Source organism: Notolepis coatsorum, assembly GCF_963971535.1.
Source record: "Notolepis coatsorum genome assembly, chromosome: 1".
Lineage (NCBI taxonomy): Eukaryota > Metazoa > Chordata > Actinopteri > Aulopiformes > Paralepididae > Notolepis > Notolepis coatsorum.
The window spans coordinates 297,994,951-298,018,501 of record NC_140165.1 but is presented as its reverse complement, the minus strand read 5'-3'; the positions used below and the strand labels follow the sequence as shown (position 1 = coordinate 298,018,501).

The 23,551-nt window shown below is 42.6% G+C and overlaps 1 protein-coding gene across 2 annotated transcripts in view; it reads left to right on the top strand.

Annotated features, from left to right (window-relative positions):
• Window positions 1-23,551, top strand: part of b3glcta (beta 3-glucosyltransferase a) — a 148,264-nt gene that overhangs the window by 38,826 nt on the left and 85,887 nt on the right. The gene's annotated exons all lie outside the window — the stretch shown is intronic.

Sequence of the window (23,551 nt, the reverse complement as noted above, 5' to 3'; positions counted from 1 at the left end):
CCAGGATGCGTCTATTCTTATCCTAACGGATTTATGCTTCCGCGTTCTGCGAATTTGATTGGCCACTGACGTTTCTGGTGCGATCTGATTGGCCACTGACGTTTCTGGTCATGTGACATGTGCGCCCAATCGTGTGACGTGCCCATTTCCGCCTCGAACAGCAGCAAACTACCTAATGCCTAGTTTATCACTGGTTAAGCTTAGGCGACTCTTTTGAAGTTGGTTAAGGTTAGAGTTAGGAATCAGGGCTGGCATTCTATCGCCCTGCTCTAAGACAAACTCTAACCTTAACCAACTTCGAAAGAGTGCCTAAGCTTAACCGGCGAAAGAACTTGCCGTCACACGATTGGCGCGACCAGAAACGTCAGTGGCCAATCAGAGCGCAAAACGTGAACGTGGAAGCATAAATCCGTTAGGATAAGAATAGACGTGTCCAGGATACCACCCACCGGCTTCCCACCCGCTAACACTGCCAATTGTGTCAGTATGACGACCGGCCAAGCCGGAGGCACCGCTGACAGCCGGATTCGATACCAGTTTATATGCGGTGGTAGACAGACGCTTAGTCCGCTGCGCTACCCGGCCGCCAGGTGCTTTAAGTCTTAAGTGTTTTTGAATAAATGACCAGCGTTTGAAAAAATTATATTAAAGGCTTGATGTATCTCTTTCTGTTCCAATACTAAGCAATCATTAAATTTAACATGTGTGGGTAAAGAGGTAGTGGCCTTACTTTTTTCAGTATTTACTGCTTTCCAGAACTTTGATGGATTTGAATAGGAACTGGTGACAAAATCTAAGAATTAATTTGTTACTTTGGATGAAATTTGTCTGAATAAAGCCCAATGGGAGGGAGCACGTCTTGCAGTGGAACCATGCTCCTTGGGTAGGTTGGCTGATTGTGTGGTTGGTTGGTGTTCCACATTGGCTAAAGTTAAATGTGGTGTCCAATGTAAAATGATGGTGTCCATGTGGTGTCCATGTAAAATTATGTACGATTTAATGTTAACGTTTATTACATAACTTATGTGCGACCAGTGGTGCATTGGTGATTTCATACCTGGTTGCACTGTGTTTTAATGACACCATGTGCACGAGCGCTCCCGGGCGCATGCGCATAAATGTTCCCTCACGTGCGCACAGAATAAAGACGATGCCTAATTGCCTCTAGGAATGGAATGTAACACATTTCATTCACACGTTTTGTGTGAATGTATCTGAGGACGTATTTGAACACACCTGATGACCTGAGCTATTGTTATGCAAAGTAGCCAGGTGGATGTGGCTTGCTTGGGCTTCACTTTTCTGTGTAGGTTGTAACATAGCTGGCTTGCCAGATTTGTCTTGAGCAATTATGAAATGGGATTTAGGGATGAAGACGAGCACTTCTTGACATTAATAGCAACTATGTTTACTTTACCCTCGATTTGGTGTGGAATCAGCTGCTTGGCGTTCAAATGAACTCTGAAATGAAATGAAGTATATGCAAGCACTAAAATCGGGATAAATCAATTTGCCCACACAGCGATGTTGAGCCACCCTAAATGACTGCAGGGGAAATACCATCACTGCGGCAGCCCTATATACCCTGAGTTTTTGCAAAGCATTATTTTGTATATACAGTATATGCAACATATTCAGGGCCCTAATTAATAAGGACGTCAGTACGCCAGCATCCTGTGTTGGAGCCACTTATTAGTCCATCTTTCCGCCCACTTGAGCACCACGTACAAACGTCAGCTTCAATGCACTGTATCGTGTGTTTCAATTTATTTTCCGTAATGAACACGGACCGCGGCTTGCATATGTGACGAGCCTCCTTCCCTTCTTTTCCTCCTGCGATGAGACCCACCCTGAGCCTCCGGTCGGTTCCCTTCTGATCTTGACACGGAGCGGCTTTCAGATCTCCAGCTCCGGGGCTTGAGAAGCAGTGTGAACAGCAGCGCGCAGGCCTTGAACTGGGCTTTCTGAGAACTTGGGAAAGTGTAGTGAGGGCATGCAGGGGGAAGGGGGGTGCGGGCTACAAGTTCTGATCAATCCTTTACAAGTCTCTTGTAGTATCCAGTCAACAAATTACTTAAACTCTGAGATGCTTTATTCTGTTTACTGCCTGAGAGGATAGAACATGCCCCAAGGAGAAGACTCAAACTTAAGGCAAAGAGAGTGAACTCCGAACTCTTGCTCTACTTTACTTTCAGGCCATTTGAGACACTTGGCTCAATGCAATGTTTCTTGTGTATTTCAGAGGCCAATTTGTATTTGACATCTTCTCAAATAGGGGTGGGCGGTATGACAAAAATATCATCTTGACAATATTTGTCTTGTTTTCGCAGTGTATTGAGCTTTTCCAATACACATTACAATGTGATGACATTTTGAGTCTTTTATCTTGCAATACAATTGTGATGCCTACTGTAGTACTTAAAAATATAAAAAAATTGGAGCGGCTGGGTAGAGCAGTGGACTAAGCACTCGCCTACCACCGCAGAGACTCTGGGATCGAATCCAGCTGTCAGCAGTACCTCTGGCTTGGTCAGTCGTCCCTACTAACACAATTGGCAGTGTTAGCGGGTGTGAAGCCGGTGGGGTATGTGTCCTGGTCGTTGTAAACAGCGACTCCTACTGGTCGTCGGGGCGCCTGTTCAGCAGGGAAGGGATCTGGGGGAGGTAGTGTGATCCTCCCACGCATTACACTCCCCCAGTGAGAGTCCTCACTGTCGGGTGATAAGAAGCGGCTGGCTGACTCCACTTGTATCGGAGGAGGCATGTGATAGTCTTCACCCTCCCCAGGCCGACAGTAGGGGGCAAAAGCGTGCAACGACCAGGAAGGGAATTGGCATAACGACTAAAATTGGGATGGGAGAAAAATACGGAAAAAAGTGAGGGGAAAACAATTGATAAAAAAAAACTAATATTTAAAAACATTTATATAGCCTTTTCCGATTTAGATAGCTTTACATGGATCCATGACGTCTATAACTTGAAATACGCAATACCTCCCTGCCAACTCTCAAACTTACACAGTCTGAATAGGTACAGACACTATATAAGTATGACATTTTAATTAGTCAACTCTGTCCTGAAAACCTGTGTGTGCATGCGTGTACCTACCTCTTTCCCTTTGAATATTTAACATTGGAAATAGGCTTGCCATGGTTGTCCGGTGTTACTCGTGGTAAGACATCCACCAAGTACATAATATATAGAAATAAAACCCCATTTTAGTTAATTTCTGCATACCAGTGCCCACATTCATCAAATAAAAAATGTGTCTTCATCGACATCAGAGCTACTTTATTTTTATGGTCTGTGCAGCAGAGTCGCTCGTTGTTGGCGGGGAATGCGTTAATTGATCAAAAAGTAGCCAAGTGCAGTAATATAGTTATATAAAAGAATAATGAAGCAATGTCGATTCTGTTCTTAATTAATTGTCTTTTCTTTCTTAATAAATAAATAATAAAAAAGAACCGATAAGAGTATCGATAAAGTACGAACCGTTAAGCAGTATCGATAAGAGTAGTAGTATCGATAGAATCCTAACAATACCCATCCCTACAGCTACTGCTGACACATTTCTGAGTGTGTTTCTATTACCAAGGCCAAATGCTTCTCCCTCTCGCTTGCTCTTTCTCGAGTGCTTGGTGTTAAAATAACGATGCAGGGCGGCTAGGTGGTGTAGTGGGCAAGGCGCTCGCCATCAACGCTGGAGACGCTGGGTTCGAATCCAGCTTTCGGCGTTGCTATCAGCTTGGCTGGTCGTTCATACTAACACAATTGGCAGTGTTAGGGGTGGGAAAGCTGATAAGTGGGTCCTGGGCGTTGTGGACAGCGACCCCTACAGTTCGGTCGGGGCGCCTGCACAGCGAGGGTAGGATCTGGAGGGAGGTAGTGTGACCTTCCACACGTTACACTCTCCCGGTGAGAATCTGCGCTACCAGGCTGGCTGCCGGCTGGCTGCACATGCGTCTGAGGAAAGCATGTGACAGTGGGATGGGAGAAAAATCGGGGGGAAAAAGATAATAAAAATAACGATGCTGTGTCTGTCTCCAGGAGCAAGATGATGAGCATGATTCACAATTCATTAATTCATTCAACAGGTAATAGTCATACTGGTTTAAATTTTTATAGTATTTCCAATCTTTTTTTTTTACAGTATGTGCGAAAGGAATTAAAGGCAAGTCCCAAATTATAAGCTGGTGTAGGTACAGGATATAGTTGGCTGGCAGATCAGGTCCGGGGTCCTAGATGAGTAATAATAATGCACTTCCTTATATGTATGTATGTGTTTGAATGCGTGCCTAACGGCAATGCCCCTGCAGATTCCCTGTGCTGAAACTTAATTCCAAATGAGTTATTCTACACGAGCAACGGCATGATCATCACACTGATGGATAAAGATTAGGGATGTACCGATACCACGTCTTGAAGATATCTTTTTCTTTTTACATCGTCCAATACAGAGCTGGGACCAAGTCATTGTTTTGTAAGTCTCAAGTCTTTACGCTCAAGTCCTGAGTCAAGTCCCAAGTCAAAACAGGCAAATCACAAGTCTTTGGGTTTCGAGTCCCAAACAAGTCCTAATGCATTCTTTACTAATGTCATGCCATTTCAAACTGTTAAAGCCAACAGAGTAACTGTTAGTAGTATATTAAATAGGGGTGTAGCAGTACGTGTATTCGTCCCGCGACTTTGCGGTACGGTACGCGTGTATGCCTTCGACGACAGAACTGCATTTCCGCGTTCGAGTTTTGCGCTCTGATTGGCCAGGTCATGTGACATGTGCGCCAATCGTGGGACAGCAAGTTCTGCGCCTATTTCCGGGTCTAACAGCCTGCAAACTACCTGGCGTTCTATCGCCATGCTCTAAGACAAACTCTAACCTTAACCAACTTCGAAAGAGTGCCTAAGCTTAACCGTCGGAATCAGGGCAGGCGTTCTATCGCCATGCTCTAAGACAAACTCTAACCTTAACCAACTTCGAACGAACGCCTAAGCTTAACCAGGGTAGAAACTTGCGGTCCCACGATTGGGCGTACATGTCACATGACCAGAAATTACCTGGCCAATCAGAGACGCGGAAATGCAGTTCTGTTGTAGAAGGCATTCAGGCGTACGGTACATCCAGCCATACGATGAATACGTCTCATATGACACTAGGTCAGGGGTCGGCAACCAACTTTTTTTAACAACTTTTTTTCCTTTTATTTTGGAGATCGATGTCATACTGTGACACTGAAATGAAAAAATATTTCATCAACTAAAATATACAGTACGTCACACCCCGCGCCTCTCCCTGCCGTCTGCAAGTGGCCAATCATCAGACCCGGGGAGGACCCGAGCCCCCGGACCCCCCTAATGGAGGACGGGAGGGTATCGGATCCGACTGTGCGAAGAGGAGATTAGCAACTCAAACGCACAGGGTGAGCAGACCGTGGGACTTACCTTCCACAGAAGAACCACGACTACACAAATGCGCAACCCACATGCCACTAGGGAACGAACGGTAAATAAGGTTGCGTCGCAACACGGTTTTCAAAATAAAGGTCACACATACAAATACCTCTCAATTCTTATAAAAAAAAGTCCCGGATATACATAAACATTAATTGGCATAGATCTCTATAAACGGCCCAACACATTGATCACTTTAGGCACACACTGAAACCAGTAACATCACAAATATGAAGCAGGTAATTACCCATAAAAATAATAAACCTTTCATCTGGTTATTTACAATAATAATAATTAATTTGATTTCTAAAGCACTTATCATTGTGAAACAAATGTATGCAGAGTTTCTTGTCCTCCTGATTAATGCAATGGTGTGTGTGTTGTGGTGATCTCATTCAATGAGCACTACACAAGCGTGCGCACACACACACACAGTTTGTTGTTGTTCTATTAGTGATTTACACACTTTCTCAGTTGGTTCATTATAAAAGATACAAACCTGAAAACAAACGCACTTAAATGTTAAATAAAAGGACCACAGTAATGAGGCAGAAGGGACATATTTTTTTAATAATGGTAAAATTGTTATTAAAAAATGTGCCCCTAAAAAATATTCTTTGCTCCTAAATTTCTCATTTAGGGGCAAGTGTGCCCCTAGTGAAAAAACGTAGCATACAGCCCTGACACATACACCAGAGCCGAACTTCTTTTTAAGTTCTACTCACCTTGACAATCTGAGGAGGAGGCTCTGAAACTCTGAGGAGGCTCCCTCACTGAGAGGGAAGTTCTGAAACTCACAGAGGAGGCTCTGAAACTCCCTGAGGAGGAGGCTCTGAGACTCATGTGCGAACCTGCCACCTGAATTTTTACACCTTTTCCTAAAGGAGGAAAAACACAGACCAAGAGAGGGCCCCTTTAAGGGCCCTGGTACAAGAGCTTACACATGTAACTTCTGTAGGCCAACACCTAACCCAGTTGTGGATCTTAACGACACACGCAACCCTCCATCACAACAAAAAAGGCAAAAGTACACTCTCACTACCGTAAGAGGAACGCCGTTTTTCATAAAGAGAGAAGACGCAAGTCCTCGATTAAGTACTGGTCACAGGCCTTGCTAAGTCCACATGACGGCGACCAAACAATCTTCAGAAACAAATTGCCTCTCTAAGCAGGAGCACAACCCCAGCAGAAGCTGAGGGGTTACACCGTATCCCCACAAACATAGTGAAACAATATATTGTAAACAAAATCATGTTTGAGGGGGGGGGGGGGGGGGGGGGGGGGGGGGCATGGGAAAACCGGGGGAAAAAACCACCCCTCACCACCTTACCCCTGATACGACTCGTTTGAACAGGTACAGCCCTGTTTATATGTGAAACTTGCCACCTGTTTATTGTCATCACAAGCTGAGAGCGGGACTCGCCCCTCGATCACATGCCACTATGCATAGCTTTGCAGGGTTTTTAACCCCGCCAGTTGTGAGTTCAGCTACGTTGCCTAACGTTACATGAAGACACAACTTCTCATCATACAACAAAACCAGTTCATTTTTACTCACGTAAAAAACAACGCCGTTTTCTAGGTAGAGAGAAAGCTATACCAGCGATCAAGACAATTCACACACAACACATGTCGCATCCCCAAATATAGTGAAGCAACATACGTTTTGGAAAAAACATTGTTATTACAAAACATTCAGAAGGGAAGGAAGGAAGAGGGGGGGAAGTGTCCAATGGACCCTTACCTGCACCAATGAACGCAGGCTGAGAGGACCGCAACACTGGTCTCCATGTTGACGAAGGTCCTCGCTGGCGGGGGAAAAGAAGCTAAGGCCGGCGCGAGGCTCCGCGAGACACCCCCCTCAAACAGCCGATCATGGTGCAGGGCCGACTACATCCTCTGTCAAAGATGACGTCGTAGTCAGAGTGTTATGGCCTGCTATTCTCACTGCTAATGTTCAACGGTGTAGCATAAGCTAACAGCTAACTCCAGGCTAACTGGTAGCATCAGGCTAACTTTCCCAGCCGAGCGAGCGTACAGAGCTAGCGTCGTAGCCAGGGAACAAAATAAGTACCAGCCAACCGCCAATGGCTGGTAAAAAATCTGCCTGGCTGGTAGTTTTTAAAATCTACCAGCCAAATGGCTGGTAAGTCAAAAAGTTAAGTTTGTTCCCTGAGAGCAGAGCTACACAGCAGTGCGCCTATTTTGCGAGCCGAAATAAGTCTGGTTTTTTCTTCTTCTCACAACGGGTCAAATGCATCTAACATGCATTGCATCGTCGCCATTCCTTTATGCCCACATCGCCCGAAATGAACGTTATGTTAGCGTAAGCTAACAAGCTAATCCTGATCAGCGGCAGAGCCATAGAGAACAGCAGACAGTGTGGACTGGGGAAAGGGAAATGGGGGGGGGGGGGGGGGGCACTCTCCCTTTCTCTGTGTGCGTTTGGAAAGACGATGAAGTCACTAGTCAGGACTCGGGACAGGAGTATATTGTAGTAAACTGAGGATTACTGAGGATGCACAGATAATGTTGATATTCAAATATAAAAAGGTTTCGAGAGGAGTGGAAGTTTGAAGACAGACTAGACTACAATATGATGCAGGGGTGGTGAGTTGAAACAGTGTGTGTCCCCGACCCCACTTCTATGTTTCAATAAATTATTTGCATTTAAAACTATTAACGCTGACTCATTCCTTCAGTCCACTCAAAATTATGCTAATATTCCTTATGTTGTTTATGATATTAATTGAAAATAGCATATGAGAGTATTATATAGTAATAATAACACATGGCGATATACTAAAAAGCTTTTAAATTTTTGGCTGGTAAAAAATCTGCCTGGCTGGTAGTTTTTAAAATCTACCAGCCAAATGGCTGGTAAGTCAAAAAGTTAATTTTGTTCCCTGGTCGTAGCTAACAGCTAACTGGCTAACGGGTAGCTCAACCCAGCTAGGACGCAAGCTAAGCAGCTATCACCGAAACTGTACAACGAGAGAACACAATATAGGCCAACACTTCAGACAGCCGCCGTCTGTCCCTCTCCTCATCCGAAGAGAGAAGAGGAAAAGAAGTCAACACAGTCTTCAGAACGGTGACTAACAGACACAGCGGTGCCGGCACAATTCCCTCATGGGCTGCAGCCGACTTGAGCGTGGAGGAATTCTTAAAATGAAACACCAAACTCACTTCCCTCGCGCCGGGTAACTTTCATCTTGAAAGGTGGGGCCCGCACGGTGACAGAGTATTCGTTTGTCCAGAAATCCGGGGGATTGAACCACAGATTCGGATACGGTCCCAGGCAATAGAGCTCCCATTGAGGAGCTCATGTAACGTGGGCGTCAAACCAGAACCCTCTCCACGCCGCTAATAGGCAGCAAAAAAGGGTACCAGCCTGGAGCCGGCTTTCGTAAGTCGTGTAGCCATTCCGCCCATAGCACACAACTGGCGCTCGCATATCAAAACCATCACCACCCGGAGAGGCAGCTAGCCCTCACACAGCCGAGCGCCTCTCAAGCAAAGTCCAACTGCAGAGCGGAGGTAATACCTGTCCAACTGCAGAGCTGGAGGAATGCCGGGAAAATGCCGGTGGAGGTCAGAATGATCATCATCTTCTAGACACCCCGGTGGCGAAGACATTATCGCTGTATTTCCTCAAATAGTGAGAGAGAAAATAAAGATATGTCAACGCAGCTCCGTCATCGTAGCTCCTCTTCAACATTTCACTAGTCTCAAAGTGGTGTATACAGACACTTGCCGTGGTGAAAACAAAGAAGGAGCTGTTAGTATGGCCACACCCCTGCTTATGTAGAGGAGCGGATGGGGGTGTGGCCAGGGAGATGAGGTGTGTAAAGGTGCATGTGAAAATATATTCAGTGCTAATACTGATATGGAAGAGTATTACAATATGACGCAGAGCGGAGCTACACGATACTATAACCATGGATAAATCCAAAAAAAGAAAAGTCTGAGGAAAATAGAGGGTTTAATTCAGCGTGGACAGATTAATTTGCTTTCATGACTAACGATGCAGGCTTACCTGTATGCCTGATATGTGGTGCAAAATTTGCGAACAATGAAAAATTAACTTTTTATTTGATAGATTTTCCACAAATAAGGGAAGGACTCAAATAGCATAGTTCAGGGTTTTATTTCAAAGTAGGTCTACAGATGCCAGTGTTTTTTCTCCTTTTCTGTGTTTTATTTCAAAGCAGGTCTACACATGGTAGTCTTTTTTCAAAGTGGACTACTTTTTATTTTATAAATGTTCCACAAATAAGGGAAGGACTCAAATATATCTGAATAGTTCAGGGTTTTATTTCAAAGTCGGTCTACAGACACCAGTGTTTTGTTTCTGTTTTATTTAAAAATAGGTCTACACAGCCAGTATTTTTTCTCCTCTTCATAAGAGTTTGAGGTTTTCCTTTGTTGTAACAGGTAAAAACAGCAATACAAAGTCGACATTTTTCTTTTTTTGCTTTATAATTCCATTAATGCAACAAACTGTGTGCTCTAAGTATAAAGTATAATAAATAGCTAATTACTTTGGGTATGCAATTGCCAGGCGTTTTATGCTAAATGTGGGGTATGCTTGGGGATAGGGCTGGGCGATATGACGATATTATATAAATATCGGGTACAGTTCATTAACGATACACTTTTTAAACGTATCGTGGATATCGTGATGTTTTGACCAAGAGGCTTGTGTCGCGTCAATCTGGTCCACACGTTGACACTTTTGAACAGCGCCGCCCCACACACACACTACTGCATCAAAAGTTGCTACTTATGATAACAAAGGCAATCGTTTTGTGGCATTAACGTTATAGTTACACTTTCAATAACATCAGCGTATTTACATAGCAACGACCGAGGTCGACCTAGATATAGCAAGCGTTAGTCGTTCATATCTCAGCCCGTGCTGACTCAGTTGTGCCCATTCTGCGGTCTGTTAATAAAGTTTTCAATCAGACAGATGTATGGAAAGGCTTTTATTATAACATCCGTTGCAGTAAAATCATTATGCCTCCAGTCGTTTAGTCCTTCTGCGGAGCTAAAAGCTAAACGTCGGCCGCGGCGAGCTGCCATTGTTATTGTCATTGAGCTCTCCAATGGCGGAAGTAAAAAATGAATACGCGCTTGCCGATTGGTGCTAAGAACAGCAGGGCGGGTGCAAGCGATGTGACGTAATTGGCAGACGCGACTGTCAATCAAAATGATTCTGTTTGCCGACTGAATGAATGAGAACGTTATTAACAGATTGCAGCATGGGTACAATACAGTACAGCTCAATACAACAACAGTCAACAGTGGACTGGAGGATGCAGACCAGAGAAAGACTTTCGTCTTGTTTACATCAGGGTCCCCCATTTTCAATTCATCATATTTAATATCTAAATCATATAATATCTCATTGCTAAATATATGCAATATATAATCTAATAATCCAATAATCTAAATCTAATATATAATATAAAAATGCTAAATGCATGGGTTAACAAATGCGCACTCTGAAATTAACAAACGCGAAATTAACAAACGCGCACTCTGCACTGGGCTCCCCTCCTCTCCCTTTTACTACATGTGTCCCTAAAACAAAACCATGAATGAATGATATGTTTGTAACACAGCAGGGTCATTACAATGACCTGAAAATGTCCATCCTTTTCTTGTTCGCCTAAATAATGTTAACCAATGGAAAGACACACACACACACCAACTTTCTTCCGCACTACTTTCCCCTCACAGCTGATAAAAAAAAAAAAAGACTTTTGCTGATCTGGACTGATCCTCTGAGCTCCTCTCTTGTTGAGCTGCTGCTGTGTTTAAATCAAAAATATTGATAAATCCTCTGCCATTGTTGTGTAACATGTAATCTCTTCTCTAGAGTCTTCTTTCTCTGCTTCACTTGAAGTTAAGGGTGTGTTCACATCTGAAGTCCAGCTATAGTCCGGACTTTCCGTGGATAGTCCGGACTTTCTGGTGGACCAAATGTGAAAATGATACATTGTTTGCTTTTGGTCTGCGTTCACACTACCCTGTTTGGTGCGGATCTAATTTGTAAACAAAGGACATGCTGTCGCCAAGTCGTTCATCTATTGGACTAGCACTCAAACGTAAACAGTTGCCGCCAGCGTATTGACACACCTCGCCCACACGCCGACTGTTTAGATTTCATTTGTCTAGCTGTCACTCTCATGCCTGGTTGCTATGCTTGTTGCTATGCCTGTCACAAGTGACGTATTAACATTTGCGGGTTTAGCGCGCGAGGGAAAGAGCCGTCACCTCGTCGTTACCCCACGTTGATCCTCGACTCATTGCTGTCTTTTTTTATTTTTATTTTTTGCCGCTGTGAGATACAGACAAGGCTGCTAATGTGAGGATGAAGTTATTAGGTGGAGTTGCGCCTGCGCGCTCTTTGGGGAAGAGTTGGGTCGCGACTCGCGCGACTGCTCATTCATCTAGAGAGACAGAGAGGAAGAGAGAGACTGTCCGCGCGCGGCGCCAGTCTAGAGAGACAGAGAGAGAGAGAGAAAGAGAGAGGCAGAGAGAGAGAGAGAGGAAGAGAGAGACTGTCCGCGCGCCTGTCATTCATTTGAGTTGGGTTGCAACGTGCGCGCAAGCTGTCACTTGGCGCTGTCAAGTTGGGTCGCGCGACCGCCGCCACTAGGCACCTGTCACTCATTTGCTCTAGATTAGATACTATATAAAGTTCGTTTTGCGTTCACACCAACAGCAAACGAACCATGGTCCACTTTGAAACGAACCGAGTCCCAACTTTTCAAGAGGACCATGGTTCGGTTGTTTGGTCCTCATTATAGTTCGGTTTGCGTTCATACCTGTACAAACCAAATGGACTATCGATCTAAAGGGACCATGGTCCACTTAAAGGGACCATGGTCCACTTAAAGTGGACCAAACAGGGTAGGTGTGAACGCGCCCTAAATCTACTCTAGAAGTGAAACTGAAACTTAAAGCATACAGGGGAGGGCGTGGGGGCGGTAGGCAATTAATTTACTGGTTTCCTGAACACAGAATGACACCGGTATCACTGACTACCGCGGCAAGCCTAGGTGGAACTAAGTATAACTTAATAAAATATTATTATATTTAATAATAATAATTATAAATATATAATGATCATTATACTTTTTTTTTTTTTAATCCTGTTGTACCGAACTCGTACAGAACCGTGACCCCAAAACCGAGGTACGTACCGAACCGTGGCTTCTGTGTAGCGTTACACCCCTAATATTAAATGTTAAAGCCAACAGAGTAATACTTAGTAGTATATTACATTTGAAACCCAATAGAGTAATAGTTGGTAGTTTATTCAATTTAGATGATTCTGACACAACTTCTTTCTCTGCTCGTGCAACTTGATTGGAGGCTGACTGATTGGTCCAAAGTGGAACTGTAATCGGGGAAAATTAAGTTGATTCACTTTACACTTTTCTTTAACATTTTGGGCTCTGTTAGAGTATCATGTCATAAGGCTCAAGTCTGAGTGAAGTCACAAGTCATGGTGTTAAAGTCAAAGTATTTTATTTTGTTGAGTGTGAAGTCATAAAATGTCTGACTGGAGTCCAAGTCATGTGACTGGAGGCCACAGCTCTGCACCAATCCAATCTATTCGTTTTACTGAACATCCCTAAACGTATACCATTCATTTGGAGTTACTGGGGAAAAAAGTATTGAAATATAATACATTTTCTCCATTCAAAATGTTGAACATCTCCCCATGTGTCAAAAACGCAGAGAATTGATGTTTACATTTACATGTTACACGTGACTCTGTATCGCGTTTTAGCATTGATAAAATTCTCCCTGTGCCGACGCCCTATTTTAGTCTGGTATCGGCCCAATATCCAATACCAGTATCGCATACCATAGGTGCATCACTGTTAAAGATGAAAAGTAATATCCATCATCTCAGGGCTGTACAGTGCGACATATATATCGCACGTGCTACAGCAACAGCGGTCTGTGCGATGAATGGATTAATTCAGTAGCACTGGTGCGATAGGCATTCGGTTCATATTGATACTCTTATTTTGAAAATCCTGTCACGGGTCTCATTTCCGCCTAAGCGCAGTTCCAGTCATGATATATCTGGGCTCCGGCAGCTAGCAACAGTCAGGTTCATATGATACTCTTATTTTGAAAAAACCCATAGCAACTCTGTGATGTCATATCCGCCCCAGACCGTGCTTCTGCCTTCTGCTCTCAGCCGAGCGGAGCTGCACAGCAGACTGCGGCTATTTTGCGATCTGAAATAAGTCCGTGGTGTTTTTTTTTCTCACAACGGGTCAAATGCATCTAACACGCTTTGCATCGTCGCCATTCCTTTATGCCCACATCGCCCGAAATGAACGTCACATTAGCATAAGCTAACAAGCTAATCCTGATCAGAGGCAGAGCCATAGAGAATTAGAGACAGTGTGGACTGGGGAAAGGGTGTGTGTGTGTGTGTGTGTGTGTGTCGAGAGGAGTGGAAGTTTGAAGACAGACTAGACTACAATATGATGCAGGGGTGGTGAGTTGAAACAGTGTGAATGAATGAAAACTTTATTTAACAGATTGCAGAATGGGTACAATACAGTACGGCTCAATACACACAATTGTTAAGGGGATGCAGACCAGAGAAAGACTTTCGTCTTGTTTACATCAGGGTCCCCCATTGTGTGTGTGTGTCCCAACCGACCCCACTTCTATGTTTCAATAAATTATTTGCATTTAAAACTATTAACGCTGACTCATTCCTTCAGTCCACTCAAAATTATGCTAATATTCCTTATGTTGTTTATGATATTAATTGAAAATAGCATATGAGAGTATTATAGTAATAATAACACATGGCGATATACTAAAAAGCAATTTATAATTTTTGGCTGGTAAAAAATCTGCCTTTTTTAAATCTACCAGCCAAATGGCTGGTAAGTCAAAAAGTTAAGTTTGTTCCCTGACTGCAACTAAATAACACAAATACAATAGGCACATTTGTGACTGTTACAAATATAACACGTTTTATACTTGTGCTACAAGATTTTGGCCAGTGCTACAAAACTATCAACCTCTGTAGCACCAGTGCTATGTGCAAAAAAAGTTAACGTACAGCCCTGCATCATCTGTATTTTAGATAATTTCAGGAGGCATTGTGAGCCACAAAGTAAGTCAATTTCAATTACAAATTCCTCGCAAGGTGGTTGATGGAAATTCATTGCTAGCCACTAGAGAGGCAACAAAGACTCTTTAACACCAAGACTGTCCTTGAATGTTCCCAGCAAAGGACAACGGAGTATGAATACTCCTTTCAAATCCTCCCTATGTGCTTTCTATAAAATAAACTTGTGTTCTTTTGAGCGGGTACCATACGTCTCCTCTACTTCTGTTTCCCATTCAAAATTATAACGAGTCTGAATTTTGCCTTGATACCAACTGAGATTCCTGGAATTATGCTAACATCATAGGGAGTTTATGCTTGACCAGAAAACATGTTTGTTTCTTGGTACTGTATGCAAGCGATCTTAAAGGGGAACCATTTTACTATTTCTTTCACTATTTGGGCACTTTTACACAATTCCTGTGAGTTTATGGAACACCTCTGTAATTTGAAATTTTTTTAAATTCATTGTTTTGTATTTCTAATCAAGTCCTCAAAAACAGCATTTTTCTACCTCAAGATCTTAAGCCGTTTTGAGCCTGGGCTCCAACCACAGTGGGAACTGTGTGGAGTGTGTGTGAGTCTCAGCAGAGTCTCATGCAGCTGAGTCTCTCTGACATCACAAATCAGCACATTTTCAGATGACTCAGTTCAGTGAGGGTGAATATTGTGAGAGGAGAATTGGAAGAATGCGCCAATATGAGAATTAGAGACATAGATCATATTAATATAAGTCCACATAGCTAGGAAACAATGCTAAACACTGAAAAAGGCCATTTATAAGATAGTTCCCCTTTAAGTCCAACGCACACGGCGGGCGATTTTTGCCAGGTGACGACTTTTTTTGCGAGGCGACCGACATAATTGTATCCCGTCCATTGTTATGAATGAGAGAACCCACACGGCAGGAGATTTTTGAGCAACGATCGCGCAGCAACTGCTATTTTTTGAGGCGACGGCAGGCGACACAGCAAGGACAATGAGGAAATAACATGACTTCTACAGTAGAAGTAGTACAGAATTTCTACTAGTGTATCATTTGTACACCATTAATTTATCAATACATTCATTGATCAATAACCTACGTATTATTACCATGCTACTTATGTTAATTATTATTAACAGGAACAATTTAAATAAATAACGTTAGTTGGAGAAGCTATAGTGGCCGTTTGTCATTAACTAATAAATTGACAATGCGCCACGATGCACCTACTAGATGTTTTTATACTCGGGTAACAAAATAAGTTGTGGATGTTGACAGAGTTTAATGTCCAGGCTGCAGCTGATGTAGTTTGTAAGGTTTATTGTCCAAAGAAAATAACATTACTTGTCCAATCGGTGGTAGTGAACGTATTGTAGCGATCAGTCGTGCAGTAATGTCAGGAATAATGAGGAGAGGTTGTATTCGTATATGGTGGTTTAATTCCAGCTCAATATGGGTTTTACAGGTTAATAAGTTATACTTTCCTCATAATGCACAACACAGCTACCTGCTAATATGCTCGCTTCACGACAACCTAACGTCCGGTCCGTCCTCTCATATCTCCCGGGGCGAAACGACACCCCCAGCTAAACGGAGCTTATTATACCTGAACGGTCGGATCTGGTGTGGGGTGCCAAGCGATTGTCGTTGAGCGACAGACGATCGCATCGCCAGGCGACGTCGTCGCCCGCCGTGTGCATTGGACTTTATGGGAAGGGGCCACATTAATGGAAACATTTAGAAGGTGGCACAAAGGGAGAGTGTGGGGATGTCTGTCAGGGTTGCAAAAGGTCAGAAACTTTCTGGAAAATCTCCACGGGAAGTTAAGTTAAAGTACATTTTTGGAAAACTTTGCCCGATTTCAAATAAATAAAAATATTGGGGGGGGGAAATGCACATAAGACAATACTAGGTCTTGTGGCATGTTTTTGTTAAAATATCCACATTCAGTTGAATTGCAACCCGGCACTATGCATTCAATGTACAGTTCACTCCTCCATAAATAATTGACCCCTCCGCTCTACATCTTCTGGCCACCTCAGACCCACTCATATCCGAGCTCTGGGGGGGGGGTCATCAAAGAGAAGCCGGCTATTCTCGGTCCTTGCTCCACAATGGTGGAATGAACTTCAAGTTCCCACCACAGTTTGGTCGGGTTTCGGCTGTCCTATCTTTCGCCATCGACTAAAAACACACTTCTTCAATCAATAATAAAAAATAAATGTAAAAACATCGTAGTCTTCTACTATGCACTTTTCCACAAAATAATCTTCCTTGCCTATATTACTACCTACTATACTAATACTCTTCACTACTATGCACTCAACATTGCAGCACCCAAGTTTCAACACTGTTTGATGAACATTGTTACTCTTACTCAGCTGAAAGAGTTGTACCCTTCCTGCTTACTTCTTGTACAGAAGTCGCTTTGGATAAAAACTTCAGCTGTAAATGTGATTGCCATCATACCATTTAACCCTCTGAAGCCGAGTGTCGCGCCCACACGACACTAGACATGTTTTTATTAAATGTCAAATATGACGTTTATGATGAGACTGAATCGGCAGATTCTCTGCTCTCGGTCAAATACGAAAGTGTATCTCATTTGCCCACAGGCTGACTGCACGGAAGTACAGCCTAGAATCCTGTAATATAACAGGATAGAGAGAGGAGCTTGTCCCTGGTTTTATAAGAAAATGGCAAAAAGACAAAGGGTATAGTGTAAGTATTGGAACTAGTTGTGGCTGTTGAGGACGATCCAGATAATATAAATGAAAAGGACTCTGAGCCAGAATGCTGGGACAGTGATGATGACAATCATAGAGAAGTATTTGATGTGTTTGAAGTTATGGTTTGAAGTAGCCTACTCTGGTAGTATACATTTATCTGAGAACTATATAATTTACTGTGCAGCTTGAATGAAAATCATCTGTTGATGATTCATGTGTGTAACTACTGTATGCTATTAGGCATCTTTGTGTGTGTGTGTGTGTGTGTGTGTGTGTGTGTGTGTGTGTGTGTGTGTGTGTGTGTGTGTGTGTGTGTGTGTGTGTGTGTGTGTGTGTGTGTGTGTGTGTGTGTGTGTGTGTGTGTGTGTGTGTGTGTGTGTGTGTGTGTGTGTGGAGGGGGGGATAAATTGCAGGGAGTTATTCGTCCAAATATGAAGGCAACACCAAAATGTATATATTTTCACACTGTAAACTATGGAGTTTAAACACACGGTTTTTTCACTGGGCATTTTTTTCTTTTTTACGTCAAATGTTGTATGCTCATTGCTCACACAAAGGTAACTTATGATGGTGACTTTACACTGCACCATAAATAAAGGGTAGGTTCCTCTGAATCATAACATTTACAACACTTGATACTGACTCAAAGAATAAGCTCAGAAATATAACTCTATGTCCAGGCGAACCTTTGTCTATGTAGGCTTTATTGGGAATTCAGTAGATTTCCAACCCTCTACAACCACCACCCCATCACACGTATAGTGCACTCTTTCATCACGTGTCCAGATGATTCTCAGTATCTTGCACAGACACTAATGCAGTTCTATGTTTCAGAGGCTGTAGTGGGCTCAATTTAAGCTTGCCGTGAAGATAGTGGTATCCTAAGACGGTGGTTCTCAACTGGTCTAGCCTCGGGACCCAACATTTTCCTTAGTCATTAAGTCGCGACCCAAATTTTTTAATGACTATGATTTATTTCAAAAAAGTTTTTTGCAGTAATACGCAATCTTTCATGCACTGTTAAAAACATGAAATAAACACAAAAAGGTGCAACAAAAGTGCAACTAGGGCTAAAAACCCAATGAAATACAATTATAATAAATAATATGCTCAGCAGATTTCTTAGCTTAACATAACAGACCTAAGTTTGGGGGAACTAATGGGATAACTGGGGTTGCAACAAAAGTGCAACTAGGGCTAAAAACCCAATGAAATAAAATAATAATAATAATAAATAATTATGCTTCTTAGCAGACTTCTTAGCTTAACATAACATACTTAAGTTTGGGGGAACTAATGGGATAACTGGGGTTGCAACAAAAGTGCAACTAGGGCTAAAAACCCAATGAAATAAAATAATAATGATAATAAATAATTATGCTTCTTAGCAGACTTCTTAGCTTAACATAACAGACCTAAGTTTGGGGGAACTAATGGGATAACTGGGGTTGCAACAAAAGTGCAACTAGGGCTAAAAACACAATGAAATAAAATAATAATAATAAATAATATATCCTTCTTAGCAGACTTCTTAGCTTAACACTTTAATCGCCGGGAACACCGTAACTCGTCTTTGCTCGCCATGCTCATTCTGCCGAAGACGCCGTAACTGGTCTTTGATATCAATATTTCAAAAATCTGTGATCGAAATCATATTTCTCCTCCGGAGACATGAGATGTACTGGTGAGCTCCACTCAACTGTCTAACGGTTCAAGAGCGCCATCTGGTGGCCGATCGGCAGATCGGCCAAGAGGGAGGGGCGCGCCAAACAGGAAGTGCTCATCCATATTTCGTCCGGGCACTCGCGATCATTAGCCGGACTCCATCTCAACACACTGGATAATCAATCGCTCGCCCCCCTAACTCAATAAACAACGTTATTTGGACGTATATAGTATTATACAACCTGGAAATGGTTCATCTATATCAACATCCCATAATCGAAAACTGTCTACTCCAAGCTGATCGTCCAACAGCGCGAGGAACATACGGTAAGATCCAGCGTTATTTTCTAACGTGTTCCATATAAACTGCTCTGATGACCATATGACCCACACTAGACTAATGATATAACGTTGCCCACGGAATTATAAACGACCCCCCCGCCCATCCGGTCAATATCAGATGATACGTAGTAACTTCTAGAAGTACCTCCAGTTGAAACTTTTCATCTGGCACCGATCGCTACCAAACTGTATTTGATCATCAATATAATGCATTAGGGGCTATAAATCAAGTTCTGGAGAAAGCTGCAGAAAACGATAAAAACATACTTATACTTTAGACCATATTTTAGTATGAATATGTGAATGAAAAAGTATAACGTTGCTACACCCTGAACAATGGATATAGGACATTGAATGGGCCATAATAATGTCAATTTAGCAATAGAATTTAAAAAGTTATAGCCCTGCAAAGAAGGGGAACTTCTCCATAGACAAATAGAGCTGGCTAGGGATGGTAAATTATGAATTTAACCATGGCGATCAAAGTGTTAACATCCCAGGGAACTAATGGGATAACTGGGGATGTTGTTGGCTCCTGACAAGAGTCTCAAAGCCTGGGGTGATGGTAGACAAAGCAATTCTGAGGTCATGTCCAATCTGTTCCTCTGCTTTGTCTTCAGCTGGACCAGAGCTGAGAAACCACTTTCACAAAGATAGGTAGTGCAAAAAAAAGCTAATTATTATTTATTTTTTTAATCCTTCAGGACTCCCAGGACTCATTCTTACTATCTGTTCCTAAAGCCTGTACCGTATTGAGGGAAAAGGGTGTCTTAAGTAAGCTGCTCCCTTGGCTTGGAATCGGTTGCGAAATTATCTGAATCTTCAGGAGCTGTTCTCACTGGATATTTTTAAAGTCATTCTTAATTACATGGAGGCAGCCACATCTGCAGATTTCTTCATTGATTTGTATTGCCCCTGTATGAACCGTGATGTTGATGACTTTGGTGACAAAATATTGATAGATATTTTTTATGGAATTTTGTGATTCTGTCATTTATCTTAATTTTATTGTAAATTGTTATATGTTTTTCTGTCTGAAACCCTGTTAATTGTGCTGCTGCTAGACTTGGCCAGTACACTGACATTTTTTTAATCAATTCAACTTTTAAATAAGAGACCTTGAGGAATCCGTAGATACCTACCATGCTTACCTGTAAAACCTGTACAGCCTGTGCAAATAAGGTTTTGCCAAGGTTTTGCAACCCTAATCTCTGTGGATAGCACAAAGCATGCAATTTGGATGTTACAAATAGCCCCTCCGCTTTACACAGAGCCCCAATCCATAGTACAGTAGCTATACCATAGAAGCAAATGGCGCTTGGTATCAAACGTTAATGGCCTGTATTTCTGCCATCGGTTATTTTTTGGCCGTGAAACGGGAAACCGCCAGTTTCTCCACTCGCTACGGCCGTACTCGTACAACACTGACGCCCCTACTTACTCCCATAACATTTACACTCGCATCACTTTCTATCTCAAAATTCAGGAGATCCCGCAACCTTGAATAACTCCTGCCCTCGCTGAACAGAGTGCTAATGTGACATGATGGGTCACTGTTATCAATCAGTGGAGCGTCTGTGCCCTGAGGGGAGTGAGAGGTGTGTGTGTGTGTTGGGGGATTGGTGGGCAGGAATCCAATCTTGCCTCGCATGTGAACGGCTGGCAAATCAAAGGCGAGAGATCTAAGGGTAATCTCGGCCGGTGTTCGTAGGTTTGAGCAGCAGTCTTGATGAGTTTACACAGGTATACGCTGCAGATTGGGCCCCCCTCCCCCTTGTTGTGTTGTTACCCAAAGTAGGATCCGTCTGACTCCGTACAGTACATTAGCGCAGCAGTAATGTACCTCACTCCTCCTACTCAGAACAGTGCATTAGCCGCCGCAGTACAGTACCATACCTCACTCCTACTCAGAACAGTGGATGAGAGAGAGAGAGAACTACCTCGAGATTGACGAAATGGACTCCGGATAATCTCTTTTCGACGCCAGTGGTTTTCGGGACTCTGCACTGCAAATAGCTGACGGCCTGCTGTCAAATGGGATTAAGGAGAGCCCTTCTTTTAGAAGTGGTAATACCTGGGCGCAGAGCCAAGTTCTGTGAGAATTGAGAACAATTCATATCTCTCGGTAATGGTGAGAATTATGCCATATTTGATCTCCATGCTCCTTGCCACCTGACCAAAATTATTTATAGGGAAAGGGTTTGTGTTGCTCACCTGTAGGGATTTTGAATAGGTGCAAAATATGAAATCTGAATTAATGTCCATTTTGTGAAGCTTTATCAAACCTCATTGAGATTCCTCGAGAACCCTTGCATAAATGCCCTAATCTAATGCATATTCAGAATAAGAATATTTACATGTTTCACCTGCATATGTAAATGGATTCCTTTTCAAAAGAAGCCTCCAGGTGCATATAAAGGCATAGAAGGTATGAACCGCATGCCCTCATGTATTCCTTTTGTTGGGTTATCATTGTGCTATAGTGTCTTTAATTGAATGCTTCCGATAGCACTCCGAGGACAGGTTCACTACTACACGGCACAAAGGCAAAATGGTCACGGTGTACAAAAATAAAATAATAATAAAACATGTGTACACACACACGCATGCACACACACACACACACACATACACACACACACACACACAGAGACAAGCATCCATTTTAATTGGAAACTGCTCCCACAACGGTCAATGCATCATAGTCTTCACTTCAGCTCTATGCCAGTGCAATAATTGCTGTTTCCTTTCTGCCTGAGAGGTTGTAGGAGAGACCGTTCTAAGCACCGCTCCTGGGTCTTGTTTCCTATGCCCTCCTATTAGAACGGTCTTCAACAGTGTTCAGAGTGAAGTACATTCATGTTGTATTCCTCTTTATTCCAGATTTTTCATATTGGCACAGTATTGTATACACTTTGACAATTTTTCACAAAGATTTTTTCCACTGGCTCTCTGGGCCATGGCCGTTTCAAATTCACAGGCCATTATAGCCACTGGCCCTGAAATATTAGTTATTTCATAGGGGTGTAATGGTACACCGAGCCTAAGTTTGATTCATGCCTTGGTTTTTGGGTCACTGTTCAAAAATGTTTATATAATGTATAAATGTATCTTTATCATCTGCCAATTAGGAATATATTCATAATGAGCCCTTTCATGCTTTGTTCATGAGGTGTTGGCATACTGTAGGTTATTGGAGGTGAAAAATAAAATACGATAAATATATATATATATCTATACGATACTGGGCTCACAATTCTGTTTGAATCGCGATAGTAAAAAAATATCTGAAACTAGCGAAAGGCTGGATTAACTACTATGTGTGTAAACAAAACACACCAACACCTAACGTTAACTACCCACACACGACATTAGCTTGGAAGCCAGCACACACTAATGATACACACCTGTAGGCCTACATTTGCCCACAATGTAGCCTTCAGAGTGTAGACACTGGCACAGCCACATCACAAATGACATTATCGAGTCACAACCAAGCTAAAAAAGTCAAGAATGATCTCCTACACTGATCAACTCCAACGTTACTTACCGTACTTTTCGCACTATAAGCCGCACCTGACTATAAGCCGCAGCAGCTAAATTGAATGATGTGTACATATATAAGCCGCACTGGACTATAAGCCGCAGGTGTTTTAATGTTTAATTACCATATGTAAGGGTTCGTGCACAGAGGGGATTGTCACAATACTGTCGGACAAATAACAAGAATTAACTCATTTACAAGTTGTATTAAGTTTAGCAAATAAGGGAACAGATAAATAACATTTCAATGCAGTAAAAAAAGCAATATTTTCGGGTTTGGTCCACATATAAGCCGCACCGTTATATAAGCCGCAGGGTCGAAAAATGGGGAAAAAAGCCACGGCTTATAGTCCGAAAAGTACGGTACACATGACCACAGTTAAAGTAGAGAAGACTTCTTCCACTCACCTGATCGAGGAGGAAGTTGAAACCTCATGATGTTTCACCGTCTCTATGTACAGATCACCCCAATAAAAGCCCCGTCCGGATCGAGGTCCGGATCGAGGTCACAGTGCAGTTTGTTGTTTGGTTGCTTGCTAACTATTAGGATTAACATTAGCATCCGGAGGGCAGTTCATTGACTTGACTTCTGTACTACTGTACTGTACACACGGATGAAAGCTGGATGGCCGAAAACATTTTGTGACAGATTAAATCCAGTGAAGGATATATTTC